The following is a 22,564-nucleotide window of genomic DNA, read 5'->3' as shown; positions in this document are numbered from 1 at the left end:
CAATGACACAAAGCTGAGAAGTGCAGGTGACACAGTAGAAATAAGGGATGCCATTCAGGGGGACAGGGACACACTTGGGAGGTGGGCCTCATGAGGTTCAGCAAGTCCAGGTACAATGTGTTGCACCTGGGTTGGGGAAGTCCCAGACTGAGAGATGTCATTGAGAGCAGCCCTGCAGAGAAGGGCTGGGGGGTTCTCATGGATGAAAATATGGCCATGACCCATCAGTGTGCGCTCACAGCCCAGAACGCCAATGGCATCTGGGTCTGCATCAAAAGCAACTTAATGGCAGTGATTCTCCCCCTTTGCTCTGCCTTTGTGGGACCCCACCTGTCGCTATAGGACACTAGAAAGTACAACATGAGCCACTGTGATGGCAAGGTAAAAAAGAAGGTTTATTTTCTGACTCCAACTTTTATACTTTTCCAAAGGTGACAGTGGATTGGAGAGTGAATGGGCCACCTCTCCAAAGACATTGGACAAACCACCATTACATCAACTTCCTCCACCTCCACGAAGGAATGCAAAACAATATGTTGTTCACAGAAAATGTATGGGAAAGTTTTCTAACAGAATGTAAACTCAGAAGGCTTTAGAAAATCTTAAGAATCAGGGCGACCCCACCTGCAGTACTGTGTCCAGGTATGGGGTCCTCAGCACAGGAAAGACACAGATGTGTTAGAGCAAGTCCAGAGGAGGCCATAAAGATGCTCAGAGGGCTGGGACATGTCCTGTGAAGACAGGCTGAGAGAGCTGGGTTGTTCAGCCTGGAGAAGGGAGCTCTCATTGTGGTCTTTCCATACTTAAAGGGGGCTCATCAAAAAGAGGAAGAGGGACGTTTTACATGGGTCGATAGTGATAGGAGAGGGGGAATGGTTTTAAACTAAAATACATGAGATTTAAATTAGATTATTAGGAAGAATTGTTTTACTCTGAGGGTGGTGAGGAACTGGCAGAAGTTGGCCAAAGAAGTTTTGGATGCCCCATCCCTGGAAGTGTTCAAAGCCAGGTTGGATGGGACTTTGAGTAACCTGGTCTAGTGGAAGGCGTTCTTTCTTAAGGTAATTTATGGAATGCTGAAGGATTAACAGCAATGCAGAAAATGGTCTAAAATATGGTATATTTTTTTCAGGAAAATCTTAATTCAAAAATTAGACTGTAATGAATACTGATTTAGTTTCAAAAATGTGTTTTATGTATGGATAAGAAGCAAACAGGGGCCTTAGTAATATTTGCAGAGTTGACAAATCATATGGGAGAAAAGAACCATTTAAATAGATCCAGTCTGGATTTTGAACATTTTGTCCTGGGCCTTTGTGGTGTATAGGAGTCAGAGTAAAAGTGAAAGATGAATATTCATAACATTTTAAATATTGAAAAGAAACTCTGTTTTCAAGTTCTTTGCAGATCTTTTGAGACCCTGGTAGAACTTCTTTAAGAGGATGGAATTTAATGTCTTTTCAACTTTCCAAAGATTGGCATCATTTTTTGTTAATGCTGGACATGAGTGACAAATTCAAAGAATGTGACAGCTTTATGAAGATGACTGTTTTTTGTACAGCAACATATTTAACTCCTGTACTCCTCTCCCTTCCCCCCCCCCACCCCCATCCCAAATCAACTTAATGTTGGAAGTAGTAAGAATCAGCAGTTAAAATTGCCCTCAAGTTGTGGTTTGACATAGTGCTCTTAAACCTTTCTAATGGAACACATTTTCCTTCAAAAGGCCTTTCTGTTATTCTTTTCTACCACAGACACCTCACTAAATAGGTTAGTGTTCTCAGAAAGGACAGTTGTTGAAGTTTAGAGTCAACCATGCTACAATTTTCATTATAGGCAGAGTTCAGCTGTTTTTACTGTAGGTTGTACACAATGGTCAGTGCTTCTATTTTTAAGAGAAAGAGTTCTGACAGCATTAATACACGAGAACAAGTGTCCAGCAATGAGCCAGTGATCAGGTGACACCTGGAATATCAAAGACTAGATCCATCTGACAACTCTGCCATTTACCAATGGTAACTTCACACCTCACACTTAGACACAGTATTAAAAAGAAAAAAAAATCCAAAAAGAGAGTTGCAAAATCTCAGGGAAATATAGGAGGCTTTTGAAGTGTATTGATGACAGTTTCCTGGCTGAGGTGATATGTTGCTGTCATGCTGGCATGGTAGCGTGGAGGAAGGTTTTAGAAAAGCCTTGGGAATGGTAAACTGAGGAAAAGGATACATTCATGTATGCCCCATTGTATTAGAAAGGCCTTGGGAATGGTAAACTGAGGTAAAAGATACATTTATGTATGCTCCATTGTTTCAGGAAAGTCCCGCTGCAGCATTCCTCTGTAGACCCCCTTCTCCCCACCCCTGAGCAGTTCCCATTGGACCTGGCCCCTGGGGTGGTTCTGATGTGCCTTAGCTGAACAGCAACAGTGATAGAGAAGCCAAGGAGCTCATGCAGCTCTGTTGCAGCTCATACTTACAAAAGGAATGAACAGGATAGTGATGTGCAAACCTTGGGTGACCATGACATGGAGGTGCTCAGGATCCTTAGAGGAGGGAACAAGGCAAAAGACTGGATATTATCCCTGGACTGCAAGAGAGCAGAATGGCCCTGATCTCTATACAGTGCTAATTCCATTCACAGCCCCAGGCAGCTGAGGGGAAGGCTTGAAAAAGTCCCTTGGTAGATGGTTCTGGAGAGAAAAGAGGTCCAGGGCATCTGGTTGATTTTCAAAAATATTCTTCTCCAGCCTCAAGCAAAGTCCAACTCTGCACACAACAGGTCAAGCCAAGGTGGCAGGAGGTCTGTACAGATAAGTTGGCCTTGACTAAACTCAAATATTAAAAGGTGGAAACAGGGCCAGATGACCTGGAAGGAATACAGAGATACTTTCTAAATTTTTAGAGAGAGTCATGGAAAAACAAAAGTCTGAGGATGGGAAGAATGTAAATACTACTCCTACCTTCAAGGAGGGTATGGTGACCTACAGGTCATCTTTGCCTTGATTGTTGATTGGTTTCTTTGTCACAAAACAAATACTCCTGGAAAACTTTCAAATATCTTAAAGACAGCAGACCCCTTGAACTTCATGTGTGTGACATTGCATGTGAAAGTCTGGCATCAAGGAGTGTATCTTCTCCAGCAGTATCAGTATCATTACTGTTACAATGCTAGCAATTTTCTGATTCTGCAGATACTTTTTTTCCTACATGAAAGAGTTTAGAAAAAATTAGCTATATCTCTTGCATTCCCACAGCTGTCAACACAGTAGGCAACCCTTCACCATTGCCCCCTTTCTTACCTTGTATGCCGATGTCTTATTTTGCCTTAGAACAACAGTTTCTCTTCCTTGCAGCTACAAAGAAAGTGTCTGAAGTGTATGCTCAACATCAAAAGATACAGCACTCCCTGAATCTGCAGACAATCTGACTCAATAGATCACTTCTGAGAAGTGTCATTTTAGCATGTTGTAGAAAAATCAGTTAATCATTTAATTGGTACTCCAATTAAGACAATTTAAGTAATTGAGCATGGAAGAGGGTTTGTTTTCTCTGCCAGGCTACAAATACATATTTTTAACTTTAATGCTTAGGAGATGGGAAAGAGGAAATCATAAAATAAGAGCCAAGTGAGGTTTATGCAGTACTATATTATAATAAATCCAAAAGAACTGAGTTTTGAAGATTGCAAGGCAAGGAAGGATGTATTTAAAAGTTCCTTTTAAAGTTATAAAGCTATAACTCATATTAACAGTACAAACACCTGCCCTTTAATAAGAACTTTTTTCTGTTGTAGAACACATGCTAGAATTGCAAGCCCATTTTGGTGTTGTTATGGAGAACTCTTTTGCCCACCACAGAAAACCAGTGTGTGAGAAGGCTCTTCATGTGTTTCATGACTTTAGTAATTTCTTCTGTATTGAAGATCTCTTATTACAATTTGATATCTTATATTTCTGACTCTAAAGTGCATGAAATAGTCCTTTTAATGCCAAGAAGCTGCAACTGAATCAACATTTTGCCTGCTATCAATTCTCCATTTTCACAATGAAAATTCTGAAATTGTCCATTCACTTCAGTAGACAATTCACGGCAACAAGACGATTTCTATTTATTGTGAGCTAATCACAATGTCATAAAGAGATGACTACTTGAAATTATTGCCTTTCTCACTACTCACATATCACACTTGTTGCTAAAGCCTGTGTTTATGTCTGAAGTGTAGTTGCTTTGTTGACAAATTATAATAATGACAAAACTTTTAAGACCTTTGAGCATGATGCACATATCAATATTTTTGTAATTATTTCACTGTTGATGAAATAGTGAACATCAATGATAAATGAATAATCACAATGAAATGAGAATCTTCTATGAGTAATATTTTGTTAATTTTAGCAGTGTATTTGGGTTATGACAAGAAATATGTTTCAGCTTGACTTCCCTAACTCCCATAGCAGATTTTATTATTTTCCACTCAGAGTTTCTACCTGGTTTTATTGACTGGATTTATTTTTAAATAAAGATGATTAAACTATTCCCTTTCCACAAAGAAGTATAACTTCTGACATTTATTTTTTTATGTATGTCATATTTTAATTTCTCACTTCAGTAACTATTCCTGAATCCCTTACACCTGCCCAAGCAGCAATTACTATATCCTTGCATCCAATTCCATTTTTCAGTAACAGTTAATTTTTTTCATGTGCTAAGTGTTGCAATCACAGATTAATACTACTTTTCAGAATGTTTGTAAGTGCCCTTCATCAGAATTTATTTTGATCCACGTTGAAAGAAACTTGTAAGATTTGAATCTCTGATTAATAGATGATACATATATTATTCACAATGATTAATGATTTAATTTGCAAGTTAATTTATTGATTACGATTTCTAAAATGTAGACCTTGTGTAAAATCTGAAACAAAAGCCTGTCAAGCCTAAAGATTTCTTCAGTGGAGTAGTGGGTCACTGCATATCATAATTATGTATCTGTATTAGGAGGAATTACCACTGAGATGATAAAGTCTGCTTCCTGCCTATTCCTTGAGGAAAGCCAGAGTATTTGAGTATGGAATTAAGTGCAGCATTCTACTGCAAACAAACAAGGCTGGAGTGGCACAGGGAAGCAAGTATATTTGACCTAGTGAGCACCTGGGTTTATGATATATGCAATGTTCCCATTTTTAGTAGTCTACACATTAAATTTCATTTACAGAAAAGACCAAATCAAACATTATGAAGTACTAGTTCTTCACCCTGTGTCTCTTTATCTCAGACCTCTGCTTGAACTGCAGAGCAAGCCCTCCTAGGTTGAAGGGGTCTGGTGTGGGTGGCATTCCCACCTTGCTGAACTTGCGAGGCTGCCTGTCATGGAGCAGCAGTGACCAGGCACTGTCCAGGGGAAGGCCCTTGGTAACCCACATGTGTTAATGGCTCAGTGACCCAAACAGAGAATGGGATTCTGTTGAAGCAAAACCCCTTGGTACTCATGTCATGTCGGATTTGCTCTTTTGCCCATATGGCAATGCCCCCTTGCCTCAGGTAATCCTGTTTAAATTAATGGGGATCTTCACAAGGCACTTTCCTGCCCTGGTGGGCTGTGAGGGCATATCTGCTCTACATGACTTTGATTTTCTCCTCCAGCTTCTCTGGTCCCCTTTAACACCAACAGGCACGTGGGACCACTGTAAGAGAGGAAAGCTTAATGCCTCTCTGTCCCACATCCTGTGGTGTTCTGGAGACCTGTGACAGCTTATTTGGTTTGATACCTACTAAGTGAGCCACCAAAAACTGGCTGAGGAAGGCAAGAGCTCTGGTGATCACCCTCTCATGGTGCAGGTGCACCAGTGAAAGTCCATAGTTGTCTGCTATCTGACCAGCTCATTCATAAGTTTAATTGCAGTCCCAAAGAAAGCACAATGGAATGCAGTGAAGGTGGGGCCAGTGCTCTGTCCTCCCATTGTAGTGGTCCATAGCGGGGTCTTGTTGCAGCAAAGAGAATGACTTTCCATAGGCATTGTACCAAAAATTGTTTTCAAACTACCTAATCCAGGATCAACACCAGCAGTTAAGCCTGAAGGCATTATCTAACCTTCAAGGACCATTATTTTTTACAGTTTGCCATTTTTGATAAAAGCTTTTAAAATATTAAGAAATGTTGAAGCCATAAAATAACCTGGGTATCTGTTTAGCAGCCCTTTGTTGGTATCTTCCTCCCCAAAAAATGGTTTAATTTAAAGAGCAAAAAGCTACAACACATGTGTTGTGTGGTGTAGTACCATAGGGAATAAAAGAAAATGAAATATGCAAAACATCTAAGAAAATAATTACTTTAATTGAGAAATAATTGGAAGGAGAGAAATTGTTCAAGTAGAATACTTCAGGATAATGACTCACACTATTTTCATAGCAAATTACAGAACAGATCTTGTCAATTTGGCATATTATTTGTATGTTTGAATATTTTTAATGGATTTTAAAATTAAATCTTAGAAAATGTTCGTGTTTCTAAGCCAAACTACCTCCCAGAAAGACTTATTTTAGGGAATTGATCCTTATAATTTTCTTTTGCATTTCAGAAAATCTGACTACATAAAAGATCATGATTCATTGATACACTTGTTTTAAAAAGCAGTTCAGCAAAAAGCACAACAGACATATTTCTTGCCAAGCCAGAAATATGGTCATTTCAGTAAAGTCTTAGATTAGGGTTAAAAATACAGATTGCACAAAGCACATTGTATACACAAGCATGAAAATGTAGTTTCCAATTCAGAGGGAGCACCTACAATAAAAATGAAATGTCTTCCATGAGAGAGATCACTGGTTCTTTAAGGATTACTTTTGAAGCAATCATTCTTAATATTTAGAAAAATAATAAGAAAACCTGTATAAGTTTTCCATCTCACCTGCTCAGGCAACTGTGTAATACTCTTTAAAGCATAAAAAATATTTAACAGGCACCTGGATTTCAATAAAAGTGTTGTGGGATAGGAGGAAGTCTTTTCATTTCATGGACTATTTCCCTCATTGTGAGTCAGAAACACAGTCTATGTAATTGTCATTAGTTACATAATTGGGAGTAACTCAATCTGACACAGAAAGCATCAGAATGTGAATATCATCACCTGTACTATTTGTGAATTATTTTAAATTAATATATAAGTATTCAGGAAATGTTATTCTATTTTCAATAGGCAATATTTTGAGGGAACTCACATCCTAATGCAATCTCTGAATAAACAGATCCTTGATTTACTGTCTTGCCCCAGGCAGATGGTGGTGCAGATGTGCAGCTCCAAGCTGGGCGTGTTTCCCTCTGATAGAGGCATGCATAAGAAAGAAGAAGTGCAGATTCTTTAAAATCAATGAAAAAATATTTTTGTTAGTTTGTCTTCTTCTATACTGTTTTCTTCCCAAAAATATTAGTACTTAGATGTGCTTTTTAATTGGAAGCTATCCCACAGAGATTTTGAAGAGGGGGCTGTAGCTGATTTGATTTCTACTTAACAGAGAGCTCGTGTTGCAGTTAAGTTTTAGAAAATCTTCCTGTACTTAAAGTGTCTCCCTTTTGATCTTGCAGTCTTCTATCAGATTATAAGAGGCTATATAACAAAGGAGATATTATGTAATAATGTACCACTTCAACTAAAACATATTTCATATTCATTCTTCAGTACTATATATCCCTTTCATATAGTCATATTTCAATAGTCATATTTCATACTCACCAAAATAAATTCAGGGTTACCTTGTACCTCTCAAGGTGACTTGTTCAGGATAAAGGCAGTTGTTGCTGTGTTTCAGCTCTTTGTAATGCATGTACAAGGCAAGGAGGGCTTTATCAAAAGAAAACTGTTTTAGTTTTGTGCTTTTTTCTCATAGAAGAAAGTCAGACAAACAGAGAGTGATTGAACTTGTACTTTCTCAAAGCAAACTTGCTGAACAATTGAGGAAGAATACCTTTTTACAAAATCAGTTTGTTTAGATTCCATTTGGTTATGTTTGCTTTAGTTTTTCCTAACACATTTTGTCCCATTGAATTTTCCTTAGTTTAGTTGAAAATAATTTTTCTTTAGGGTCAGTCTTTTCCAGTGCTTTGCCAATTTTTTTACACCTTCAAACATTTCTGAAAATAATTTGTTTAAATTCCATTAGTTTTGGGTATCGGGGGTTGTTTTCTATTAGATTTTGATGTCAACTGTTTTTCTGATATGTTTCATTCTAGTGAATTCCTTCTTAGCTTAGTAAAATGAATTTTTCCTTGGATTCAATACATAGCATCTTATTTCTTTCTATAAAAGTATGAGAACTTAAAAGAGCATTTCTGAGTCTCCTATCTCCTCTCAAGCCCAAGGAAGATTAGATTCAATGCACATCTTATTTCTGAGGCACAGAACTCTAAGGAAGAAGCATTTTTGTTTACAGAAACTTCTGCAAGCGTCGGAGAGAAGTCAGGCAAAATACCAGGCAAACCTCAACTACATAATACCCTTTGCAGATGGTTTGAAGGTATGAAGGCGTCAGCATTTATAATGTATGTAAAGCCATAATCCTTTCCTTAGCTTTTCTGAATCGTCAGAAATTCTGCCTGGTTCCTGAAGGCTGGCTCAGCCACTGGCTCAGGGAGGAGATACCCAGAGGTTTTGGAGCTGCAGATGGGTACAAAGAGCACAGTGAGTCTCCTGCTCCTGCAGGGCAGCAAGGCAGGGAGGGAAGTGCAGCTGCCAGGGTGTTTCCTGTCTCCTCTTTTTCCCTTGCAAACTGACTTAAGACTGCACAGGACAGTGCAACCCATCCTTTTGCAGCAGAAGAGAGGGTCTGAGTAAGATAAAATAGCAGCAATGAAAGTTATCTCAAAAATCCATGGTAGAGAATTACAGTGAGTTTGCTGGAGACAGTGGGAGAACTTACCAAGACATCAAAGAAAACATATGATTAGATGCTTTTTTCCTACAGAAAACAAAATTTGCTCAGAAAGGGCCTAGAGACAATTCAAACCCTTATTAATTCCCATAAAATCCCATGTTAGTACTCTATAATAAAAACTATGGAGTACTTTTGTTATGTTAATAAGATAGCCAGGTGCCTTAGAAGCACTTTTGGGAATAAAACTCCCTCTAGATGCATCAGATGTAAGCAATCACTTCATCTGGTGCATTTTGGCAAAGTAGCTTGCTGTATTTTTTCCATTGAGAAGCACTTGAGATTGTTTAAGTATTGGAATAATGTAGGAGAAAATTAGAATCATAACAAGTGCTAAATAGCCCTAAAGGAGCTTCTTGGCTCAATAAACTCACAATATTTTTATAAGGGATGTTTAACTTAAATTTATTTAAGATATTTTCTACCTCTTCCAACTTGCATGGTGTTTCAAATTATTACTGAAATGTTGTGTGGGAGTATGGATTAATTCTTGCATATTGAACTGATCCCCAGGGAATTCTCTTACAGCACATCACATTGTAGCTCTTGATAAAATAGAGCTCAGAGTTTTACAATTTCCTTTCCTTCAGTATTTCCATTCCAAGTTCAGTTAGTACGAATTGCATAAAAAATAGTTTTATCTTGTTTTTCCTTTACCTTGCTTCACAAGAATTCTTCCCACATATTTTGCATGCACAAAGAGCACATTTCTGTCTGAGCAGGAAGAGTGAGATGGTCCCATCACTTCCTTCTCTAGAAATAATAGCAAAGAAAGGTCAACCTCAAAGTCTCATTTCCTCAGATACCTTTTCTTGAGTTTGATTTTGAGATTTATGAAGCTTTTGCTAACCCAAGAGGCTCTTCCCTCCAACATTATAAACCTCCTAGGAGCCTGCAGTGCCCTGCTGCTTGTACTTCAGCTATGGAAGAGTAATTGCAGGGGTATTGTGTCACAAATAGAATCCCTCAGTTCTGTTACACACTTGTATTACTAGTAAATCTACCTACACTACTTGCTTGAATTTTAGTTGTATTTTCATTGTCATAAGCATTTTATATTAATTGGCAAAAGAACATTTCTAGCTTGTTGTCTGTAAACACTTAATTGCTTTGTCAGAATGTTAGGGCTGCTGCATAATATCCAGTCACCACAGCATCTGCAAGATGCTGTGTTTAAAGCCCAGCTGGTAACTTTGCAATTAATTTTAAGTGAGAATGGTTTGTTTTCCATTAGAGAGTCCTTTACTCAGTAACAGGTAGAGCTGGGAGATGACTAAGCATTAGCTAAGCTCAGTGCTGCCTACTGTAAACAATAAGGGAGCACAACCAGCCTTTTTTATCCCAGACACTTCATTTAGTGTATGAAAACAGGCTTGAGACATATATTAATACCTAGGTAGTGACTTTCTCTGCAAGAGTTATCTTTTAAAAGACTTGTTTGTCTGCTATAGTATCCAAGAGTTATTTTTTCCCAAAAGGACATTTAACACATAGATATCATTTCAGTCTTGAAGAACTACTACTTAAATCTGCTGAATGCTGGATCATTCCTAAGGGATTTCAGGACACCACATAAAGCCAGCTTTTATAGGTCTTGGATGCTTTATGACTAAGACAGTATTTTGAAGTGGAAAAAATGTCTACAAAGTAGATACAGGGGAAAAAAATTAAAAATTATGTTTGGACAATTCAGAATGGAGAAAGTAACAACCAAACACATTAATAATTTGCAATATTTAAGCACAAACTAATGTGTTACTCCTTTTAAAAGAAATTTCCTGAAGATACTCTCCTTAAAAAATATCCGATTTATGTTAGGATGCAGATTATTTAAGAACTCTGTAAAAGAATCAGACACATCAGAGAGATAAAAAACATGGATTCTCTGGAAAGGGCTTTTGCAAGGGTTATGTATTCAAGGGGGGCTTCTATATATTATCAAAAGAAGTGTTGTGGTGTACAAAGTGGCTTGTTGTCTTTCGATAACTGTCTTGGTCTCACTGGCCATGACTTTTATAAGGGATTTCAAAAGTTCTATTCATGAGCATTTATCATGAATTTATAAATACTTGTTTTAAAAAAAAATACTTGTTTTATGTCATTTTATATAGTATGTAGTATCTACTAGTGAAAAATTATAATTATACTCAAACAAATATCAAAGATTTAAGGACCATTTTTTCAGTGTGATTTCCTCACAGAAAAGTCTCCTTGGAGAGGAGTCTTCTGCAGACAGAAGGAAGTAGGACTTTCTGTGCAAAGGGAAGAGTTTGATCTCAGGTGCTTCACAGGAGCATTGGAAGAGGAACTGTAAATTCAAAAGACAAACCCTCCAGCCAGACTTGCTGCCTTTGTTACCTCTACACCCAGGACTACCCTGGTCTGCAGCCCTAAGAGTTCTGATGCCATCCTGCTGTTTCACTTTTAAGGCCCATTCTGCATCTTGTGCTTGAGTTTTTGGAGAGCACTGTTTTTCTTCAAAAGCCTGGAGCTGTTCTTTCCCAGTAATGTAGCATTATATTACACAATCCAGTGAAGCACACAGCCTCATTCAAGAGTAACTTAAGGGTTCATGCCACAAAGAGGAATGTTCTGTGGGCACATCTATTAGTATACTGATATGTTTTGGTAGCTACTTGTCATTAAAACCTATTACTTATGGCAGTATCACTGTTATGGAAATTGCTTTACCAGAGGAGGGATTTCAGTCACTAGAAATGAACTAGCAATTTTAAAAAGTTTACAGTGTGTTACTTTTCGTATTTATAAATTGTCAATATGAGTTAGTAGCTTCTGGAACTGAGGGCAGATTTGAACAGCTGAACTCAAATCCTTAGTGCACTTTGCACATTGTCAAAACTGTGTAGGATTAACTGTGGAGTAATTCCGTTTGAGTGCATTGCATGTGAAAAATTCATTGGTAGGTAGGACTGGGATGCTGTTTCTAACTCAATGATTGCATCTTGTTGTTATTATAACCATGATTTAAGTCTAGTGACAAAGTTAACAGTTGTTTCAATCCATTTATATTTTGCATAGGTATTTACAACACCTTAAGCAGGATGGCAACAGAACAAGGACAGACCGACATGCTGATTACCAAGCCCGCTTCCATTTAGGATCAGATATTATGACAGTCACATATTTATAATATTATTTGGAATTGCTTAGTGAAATCTGTGGACAGGCTACATTAGAATAAAGACCTACAAAAATAAAATTCTGTAAAGGAGTAAAACTTGTTGCAGAAAAGAAAGAGAACTGGGAAAAAACTTCCAAAAGCTGCATTGGTGGAAGATCTTCAATATAGTGGAGTTTGAGATGATTTTTCAAAAGGGCATTTGAATAAATCTGGCAAAGAGTTCAAAAAGATTTAATTAAAGATTTAAAGGCATTAAAACTACTAAAACTTATAGCAATTTTTGATGGAAAAATAGTGTCACCAAGACCTGATGGCAGAACACTCCCCTGGCATTCTGAGAAATCAGCTCCAAAAAGTCAACCCTTTTTAAGACCTTCAGGTACCAATCATGAATTCTCTTAGTCCAGCAACCAAATATTTAGGGAGGTATTAAAATCAAAAATTCTGATTGAGAACCACATTGCAAATTGATCATTAAACCAACATACCTCATCTCCTACCTCCTTTAGTTCTTTGTTGAAAAGTACTAAGGGCTCTTTGCTTTCAACTTGTCTGTTTGACAAATGCAACCATAGTAAATCCAAAAGAACTGCACTTAACCTCTAATTGTGAAAAAAATTTTCACAATTTTTTCAGACTTGCTGAAGACATGGTATACTTATAAAACCTGGTGTAGTTATAAACTGCCAGGGTGAAGAGGCAGGTAAAGTATTCTATGAGCAGCTGGCTGATGTTTCATGATTGATAACCCTTGTTATTGTGGGAGACTTTAACATGTTGGATGTCTTCTGGAAACTCAACACAGAGAAGAGGCAGCCTAGGAGGTTCCTGGAGAGTGTGGGAGGTAATTTCCTGGCAGAGCTGGTGAGCGAGCCTAGCGGGGAGGAATCCCATTAGACCTGCTGTTCACAAGCAGAAAAGGGCTGGTGGGAGATGTGGTAGCTGGGGGCTGTTCTGGACACAGTGACCATGAAATGAGAGAGTTCTCATTTCCTATTGAAGTAAGAAAAGTAGTCAGCAAAAACCTCTGCACTGGACTTCCACAGGGTGGTCATTGGTGTGTTCAGGACTCTGGTTCAGAGAGTCCTTTGGGAAACAGACCTTAACAACAAAGAGATCCAGGAAGGTGGGACACACTTTCTAACGTGAATCTTAAAGGTGCAGGAGCAGGCTGCCCCTATGTGCCAAAACACAAACCATCATGGAAGACTGGCCTGGTTGAACAGAGGGAAGTTGCTGTAACTCATGGGAAAAAAAGAGAATTTATGACCTTTGGAAGAGGGGGCAGGCAACACAGAAAGAGTACAAGGATGTTGCTAGGTCATGTAGAGAGAAAATTAGAAAAGTGAAAGCTGAACTATAACTCAATCTGGCTAGTGCTGTGAAAGATAATAAAAAATGGTTTTATTAATATATTAACAACAAAAGAAGGGAAAAGGAATATCTACACCTTTTTATTGAATGTAGAGGGCAACATTGTCACCAAGGATGAGGAAAAGGCATAAGGTACTTGGGTACTCCACACTTGTCACCAAGGACGAGGAACTTAATGTCTTCTTTACCTCAGTCTTTAACAGAAAGGCCAGCTATCCTCAGGACAGCCAGACTTCTCAGTTGGAAGACCAGGACAAGAGTCCTTGGCAACCCAGGAGGAAGTAGTTTGTGACCTGCTGTTCTACTCAGACACAAATCTATGGGGCTGCATGGAATTCACCTGTGGGTATTGAGGGCACTGGCAATATTATTTTCTCTTCCTCTATAGGAAAACTACTGTTAAAAGCCACCACCACAATTTACAATGTAAGAGTAATGCTTGTGTGTATAGTAGTTACTTTCCTTTTTCAAACCCATTCATTTCAGAAACACTCCAGCAATGCAATCATGACTCTGTACTTACAGCTGAGAGAACAGGATCACTGCAACAGAGTGCTAAGGCATATGTGTTGATAAAGTATTGTGGGAGCTTGACAAATTTAGGCTAATACATCCATTTAATTTTAGATTAGCACTTGGTTACTGAAATAATTTAGCCTGTTCTTAGGAGCATTTTCAATTTGTAGACATTGATATTACTGAGGCCAAGTTGTGATGGCATGAAGATAATCTATAACTTGGATTTAAGCACTTTCCTTTCCAAACACACATACCAGTAAACCAGACAGATGACTTTTAAAAATGTAAAAATATTACTTTTTTTTTTCCCCTAGGTGTCGATTAAAAAACCAAGGTTGTTTCAGTATAGTGATTTTTTTACCAGACTGCTTCTCCAAGGAAAATTTGACATTATTTCAGGGGGCATTCTTACAGGGTAAAAGCTTATTGTGCTATCTTGAAAAACCTCCAAAAAAAAAAAAAAAAAAAAAAAAAAAACAACCAAAAACCAAAAAAAAAAAAAAAACACGAAAAAAGCCAAAAACCATTAACAGATGCAAGGTAAGATGACATTAAATACATCTAATAACACATTCTGCCATTTTATGTTATCCAAATTCTATTTAGATGCAATTTAATCTTTGGATTTATTTTCAATACATTCTTAATCATCAATGGCTTGAACAGAATTATTAACTCATCTGTCCTCAATAGATGCAGTGTGTAAGGTCACAAGTTGTCACAAGTCTTGAAGAGTTGTATACTTGTTCATAGTCAGCTTATTTTGAGTCCAAACAAGAAATAGGTGCTCCTGGCTAGCACATTCACATAAGGTTCCAGGCAGAATACTTGCTGCTATCAAAAGTCTTCATCATCCTGAAAACACATGTTGTTTTCCTTCTTAAAGACTGTTAGTATTTACTCACCATGACCAAATTGTTCTGTGATGCCAAATTTGACTGAGGCCCACAGCAATGCTATTGAAGAGTATTTTGCCTTTGCAGTAGGCTCTGGCAATCCCTGTTTTTTGTACAGCTATGATTCATTTTATCTGGGCTTACACATGGACTCCTGCTTGGCACAACTCAACTGTGAACCAAAGCCAAGAGGTAGCAGGAATGTGTCATTTCCATTGGTGAAACATTCATGCCTTGGTTCTGGCCAGAATGGGGTTAATTTTTTGCAGTAGCTAGGAGAGGATATGGCCAGGGCTTGTGGTATTTGATACCACATCACCTTGTTGCCCCAAGGGAAAGGGACTCTCTTTCTTCCCTGGAGGAGGGGATCCTCCATTTGAGTAAACATTGTGGCCAATGTAGTGATCTGGTATTTGTTTATTGTTGGGAGCTTCCCTCCCCCCCCCCCCCCATGCAAATTGTTTATTTTTCTTACACCTTTTGTTATTGTTATTGCTGCTGTTACTGTTTGCTTTCTCCTCTCATTGCTGCTTCCAGTAAATTGTTCTTATCTCAACCCATGAGAGGGGTGGGAAGCAGTATGTGGATTTAGTGAGAATGCTGAGTTGGAGAATACCATTCCTAAGCAACAATCATTTATTATAAGGGGCAGATCCTATTCTGTTATAAACTCAGCATGTGGAGCTACAACAAAGATGAGCAGAAGATAAGTCTCCCATTCTTGCCACAATTTTCCAAGAGAACAGTTGGACTTCAGCTGATGCTTACAACCAGGCTATAAATGCAAAACCTGGAGTCAGGACTTTATCAGATGACAATTTAATAATCTACTGGAAGCAATTTGTGGAACTAGCAAAGCCATGCAAGGTTCATGATGGACACAGGCTCTGCAGAACAACAACACTGAAAAGAGTGACTGCCTTTATATCTTCCTTTCTTTTTTTTTTTTTTTTAATAGGATTTTATATTAAAAACCTACAATTTTGACTAAGTAGACTGTTCAAATAGCTCAGAAATTTAATGAGGCAGTTTAATAAATTGTACAATGTCTTTGATATTACAGTGGCTACTTTGAGAAATGGCTGGGGTGGAAAAATAGAAGTAGGCGTATAGTCCTCTGATAATCTTTTCATAGTAGAAACAGTGTGATGCAGGAAGGGCTGCAAATTCTGCTGTAAATAGGCATCCATATTCTGGCATTGATCTGGAAGGAAGTAGGAACTGTCATAGCATATTATGAGTAGGAAGAGACCCACAAGGATCACCGAGTCCAACTGGCCCTGCAGAGGGCATCCCCAAAAGTTACACCCTGTGCCTGAGAGCATTCACTCACCAAACACTTCTTGAACTCTGTAGGGCTGGTGTTGTGACCACTTCCCTGGGGAGCTTGTTCCAGAGCCCAACCACCCTGTGGGTGAAGAACATTTTCCTTTTATCTAAGCTAATTCTCCCCTGACTCAACTGCAGGCCATTCCCTTGGGTCCTGTCCTTGGTCACCACAGAGAAGAGATCAGTGCCTGCCCCTCCTCTTCCCCGTGTGAGGAAGCTGTAGATTGCAATAAGGTTGCCCCTCAGTCTCCTCTTCTCCAGGCTGAACAGACCAAGTGAGCTCAGCCATTCCTCATACAGCTTCCTCTCCAGACCCTTCATCATCCTCATGGCCACGTTTTGATGCTCTAACAGCTTTATGTCTTTTTTACATTGCTGTGCCCAATACTGCATGCTGTGGTAAAGATATATGGAAGATCGATCATGGAAATTCCTCAGCACTGGGACACTGGCAAACTCTGCACAAATGGGAGTTTCTGCTCGACACCTGTCATAAACCTGTGGCACACTGAGATTGGCAGCTATTAACATACTACAGCCTTTGCAATATTTCCTAAAAAAGCAAAGGTGAGTCTCTGGGTGGACAACATTTTTCCAGGAGCTAATGAGAATTTAGTAGGAAAAAAAAAGTACTTTAGAAGAAATATTTTAAAGTAAAGGAGATATGAAACAAAATAGATGAGAAAATTAAATTACATTTTATTTTATAAAATAAGACTAAATAAAGCTTTTTTACATAGCTAATACAGTGTAATCACTGAGGTGAATCTTCAAAAAACATGCAATGCTTTTAACAGCTATTAGGGAAGTCAAATACCCTGACATACAGAGTATCATTTGCAACATAGATGAAGCAGAAAATAATATAAGTATCACCAGTCTTGTCAGTGGTATTATTTTAGGAGATACTTTCAAGAGAATGGTTGATTTACTCCAGAGAAGGATCATCCTTAAGAATAGTCATCAATGATGCAAATCAAAGCTGCTGTTTCATCAGTCTCCAATCAAAAGGGTGAATTGGTATTGATAATCAAAACTGATAATGGCCTTCCTGAGAGCTATGATAAACCACAGGATAATGTGTCCACTTTCAAAAATACTTGATTTCACTGTTATTCACTAGAATTATCTCTGCACAGCAACATTTTTTTTGTCATGCTAAAATGATGAATTTTCATTATATGTAAATGATAGAATATGCAAGTCAGTGATTAAAGACAACCACAGAAAAAAGAGTTTTTCTAGGAGCAACAGACTGAAGACTAAGTGTCTTCTAGCCCTATTTTCTGGTACTGCTTGAGAGGGAAAATTATTCTTTTTTGGGACATGTTTAAAAAATATAAAAATCAAAGCACTTGCATCATACTGATGATGCAATGAAGTAGTTTAGAAAACATACTATGAAATACATATTTAAAATATTAGCAGACTTCTGCATTATGACACAGTGGAATATGCTTATATTCTTTAACCTCCATGCTATCCCAATGCTGTTAAATGTCTATATGTTTGATATTATCCACAGGTGATTTTTGATAATCAACAGTACACAATCTAATGAAGCCCTGTTGTAATAGATCACTTGTCTCTCAATAATTAAACTAGGGAGGAATGCTGGTTTTACATGATGTATTCTAACACAATCCTACAAATGTAAATAAATTTATTGACCTGACAGCTGAGTTTACACCAAGGTATAGTATAGGGAAGTTCTAGCTGCTTATGTAGTGAATATTCAATAATAATTAAAATAATTAGAAGTTCAGCCAGATCTCTGCTTATTTCTCTTGTAAGCACAGGAGATACTTATGACTGTGATGTATTTAATTGGGTTATTAAACATTTGTTTCATAAAGTGTAGTATAGTAACCAATTATTAGAAGATGGTAAAGGAATCTTAAGAAAAATGGGGATACAAAAGGATAAATTTAGTGAAACTTCAAAGAATGTAAAAGGAAGCAAAATACAATCTAATATATCAAAAAGCAGTCTCTAAATATATGAGACTTTTGTTGCAATTGAGAGACCTAGAGGTCAATTAATAGCAATTGTAGAAGTTCAGCAAGTGACATATATTGCAGGCAGAGTGTTAATGTTCTGGACAGAATTATTTTACTCTTCCTTTAGATTTGCTATGGGATACTGTTACCAAGAGTTTAAATTGTCATTCTGGAGAAAATGTTTTCCAATTATCAGACAGAGCAGCCTTCTGAAGAGACTTTTTTATCTCTTGTGCTTTGCAGATTAAAAAACTTCTTATACTCTAAGGAGGATTATTCAGGATAGGGTCTGCTGAAAAGCCACTTTCAACTTTCAACAAAGGCTGGACCAAGTATCAAAAAAATCTTTTTGAAACTGGAAAGAGTACAGACCACAGTCTTTGCCTGCCCCATTATTTTTCATTTTCACATGTCTTTGTCCTCCTGATCTGGCTGGAACAGTAAGTGCTCACAGTAGTCAGGTAGAACAGCTGTCCTGTTAGCCTTTAACAAAATAAGACCAGACAGATAATCAAATAGTATTCTCCCGAGAGCATCCTATAAGTTGTGAAATTATTCTTATTCTTAACAATTTCAAGGGAATTTTTGTCCTAACTGGAGACAAGAGAAATCAGCAAAAAGACAAGATTTCTTTACTATGGGATTTCAAAGTATGGGTGAACCAACATTGAACATACGCTGGCACACTGTTTTGCCATGATTCATGCTAGGGTCCTAGTCCTCTAAAAATTCACTGTGGCTTTGGCTACATTGGCAAACACTGAAGTGAAATAGAACAGATCTTGAGAGATCATCCACTGGTACTGAGAACCCAGCAGCCACAGTAAGTGTGGTTTAGAGGGGATTTACTTTAGACTAGCACCAATCTAGTTCCATAGACAGAAGACCCATTAGTGCTGGAGCACAGTACATTCCAGCAGTCCTGGAAAGCACATTCAGAAAGATGCTGCAATCCCTTTCATGCACCTCATGGCCCACTTTCAAATTGAACTCTCCTCATTAGCATTGCAGTGCCAATGTAAACCATGTGCTCCTTGCACATTTGTGCCACTGGGGTTCCCTGGGTTGTGTCACTTCCTTGACAGGGAAGAGAGCACAGATGGAGAAGGGTTTGAAGAGTGCTCACTTCCTGCACATGACTTTGGGGTTATCCAAGCTGGATTTAACTTCTTAAATGAAGTAGAGTGCACCTTGGTGTACAAGTCCTTGCCTGGTCTGCAGCATATGTGTGCCTCACCCTTGGAAGTACCCCTCTTCCCGCTGGTCACCATATTCCCTATCAAAGTCAGCTGCCTTCAAGGATGTGTCTTGACAGATGGTAAATCCAGGCTCCGGAGAAATCCAGGGTCCTAGTCTCTGTTTGCTGGGAAATTGTCTGATAAATGAGGGAGAAGCCAAGTTAAAATTGTGCTCTTTGGGTGAAGAAGAGTTAAGGATTGTGGACTTCTGCCTTGTAAGACAGGAAAGATCAAAAAGCATTTATTTGCTGTTTGTTGGCTTGTGTTGAAAACATTTGAAGGTCTAGTGAAAGGCAATGACAATAGTAAGAGACCAAGGGAATGTTTGTGGTTTGAAGTTATCTTTCTGTACCTAAGCACTCCAGCCTAGTTACCACAGGTGTGTTTACACTTCAATATGTTTTTCATTTCATTTTAACTTAAATGGAGAGGAAGTGTAACATGCTAAATGTAAAGCAATATCATCTAATATGCTGCAACACTTCCCCTTCCCCTGGATACAAAGATAGGTGCCATCTTCTTTCTTCATCAGCTTTTCTCTACTTGAAATTACTTCCCTTTAATTTTTAAGTACTTAATTTTTAAGTGCAACTGAAGATGTGTGTGTTAGTAATCATTTTAATGAGTAATGTGAGTGAGCAGTTAAATCAATGTATCAGAGATGAAATCATAATTAAAATAGTATTTAGTTATGAAAAGTGAGAATTTTATAATTTATTTTATATTAAGATGTTGACTGTTTCACCGAAAGCAATTATTTTGTGGTTCAAAACACAATATACAAGCTGCACTGAAGTTACATTTCTACATCTTTCTCTTCTCCTCCTGTGGATATCCACCACCAGTTTAAAGGCCTCTTTTAGAAAGGTCAGTACCAAACTGTTTTCATTAGTTGTCTTTATTTTTGTGATGTTTTTTACATTTAATGTAGGACTAGGCTACTATGCTGTTTAATACAGCTTTTTAAACTTGTGCTGGAGTAAACATTCAGGTAGGATTAACCATGATGATGCATATTTAAAACCACATTTTCTGAACTTCCCTAAGAAGAATGGAACTGTTTTCATTTGGGTTACAGGTCTTAAATACTATGCATGTGACTCTGTTCTTATGTTTGTGCTTACTCAAATGCAAGCACATAAATGACATGAGTGTACTTTTTGAAATTGCCCCTGCCCATGACAGGGAGATTGGACTAGATTACCTTTAAAGGTCTCTTCCAACCTAAAGTATTCTTTGATTCTAGAAATCTAAGGTGTGAGGTGCACACAGAAAATTGTTTTGTGGCTACACAGTTAAGGTCTACATATGCAATTTCATCAAAATATCGTTATGTCAACCTAGCCTTTTGAAGACATAACTGCAGTGCTCCTTGAGCTCTTGCTATTCTATGTACTTTTTTTTTGGTGGAGGACAGAACACCATAATAATTTGTTCTTCTATCTCCACATGCTGGATAACTGCTCTCAGCAGGGCAAGTGCTCCTTAGAGAACCACATGGGAGCCATTAACTTCCCTCAAGCACAGTGAATGAAGATGAGCCATCCACCAAGTCTAGATTTTCAAAGATCTTATGCACTCAAATGGTATGCAGGCATACAAATCTGGCATCAATTCTCATGTGCTCCTGTCAGGGAAATAGCTATATCCAAGAGAAATGCAGCAGATGTAGGATGTCAGCTGTGTAAAATTACATGGGAGTGTTTTTAAGTTCCTCTGTGGTCCTGAGCAATTGAATTGTGAAGAATCAAAATGCTCTTCAATACTAAGTGTGAAGCCTCCCAGGTGAAAAATACAGTGATACTTACTGTTTATATAATAATCTGGCAGATTTTCTTCCTCCTCCTTCTATTTGGACTTCAGCTTTAATAATGAAAATTCTTTCTCATGTCCTTTTAGATGAATCACAGATTGTAGGTACCTTGTGGTTGAATAGGTGGTTTCCAGGCTGGAAATCAAGATCTTATTGAAAGTGCCTTTGCTCCTTTTATAGTGCATGAGTTTAGGTGTATTACCATGGAATCCAAGTCAATAATTACACTCTTAAGAAAAGAGAGAACTGGTGATATAGCCTGGCTGTGTTTTAGAGGTCATTTACATTGGATTATCCTATCTTGCACTCCTTAAATCTGAAGAGTAGAGAAAGTTTTCCAGTGAGCTCCAGCAGTGTTTAGGTGCTGAGCTGCTCAAATTAGTGCTTCTCCTGTTTGTATGGGCATTATTCTACAGTCCTGGAGAAATTTCAATTAATTCTGAATAAGTGTCTTCTCTGGATTTTCCACTACTAGGTAGCAGCAGAGCTGACAGCTGAGATGTGATTTTACTTTAGGTACTTACAATCTTTACCAAATTCAACCCATTAAATATTTTTCTTTTTCCATTTGTCAGCACATTATCACTTCCCATTTTAAAATTTATATTCTACACTGTGATGATTTAACAATATATTAACTTTTTTTTCTATAGACTTCACCAATCTGAAACTTTCATCTGCAACTTTTTGTATTTCTTCTCTTTGAAACCATTAGTTCAGTGAGTAATCAGTTAAATACAAAAGTCTCAAGAGCAGATTTGTAAGAACTCAACTTTTTAACATGGAAAGTTAATTGCTGACAGTAGTCTCAAGGGGTTTCTGAAAGATGGCCTTACTTTCCTACTGAGCCCACAACTATGCATCTTAAATTCCTGATAGACCTAAAATGATTTTGAAAGACACTGAATTATGAAGCTCTGTTCTTCTACTGATAGACTCGTTAAATATGAGTGAAGAAGATAGTGACGTGGTTTTCCATTGCAGAAGCCATTCTGGTTTGTTCTTCCTTAGTAATAGTAGTGATGTGAATCCTATAGCTTTGCTTAACTTTGCTTAATTTGATGTTTCTGAAATGATGCCTGGCAGGTCTGAAGTGACATGATTAACTCGTTTCTTCACCTTGGTGGACTTTTTTTAAAGATGGTCTTCTTACTTCCAGCATCAGAAGGTGTTTTTAGCTGAGAATGTAAATACTGTTGTTAGATTAGATTGTAGGTAGATTGTGCCACTACCAAGCAGAGGAGAGATATCTGCAGGCCTTAGTAACTAACTCAGTGTCTTTTAGTGTATTGTCCTGTATCAACGTCTCCTTCTTTTGACACCCGACTA

This window comes from Lonchura striata, chromosome 4 (genome assembly GCF_046129695.1).
Source record: "Lonchura striata isolate bLonStr1 chromosome 4, bLonStr1.mat, whole genome shotgun sequence".
In the NCBI taxonomy this organism is placed as follows: Eukaryota; Metazoa; Chordata; class Aves; order Passeriformes; family Estrildidae; genus Lonchura; species Lonchura striata.
Note: the sequence above shows the minus strand (reverse complement) of the source record.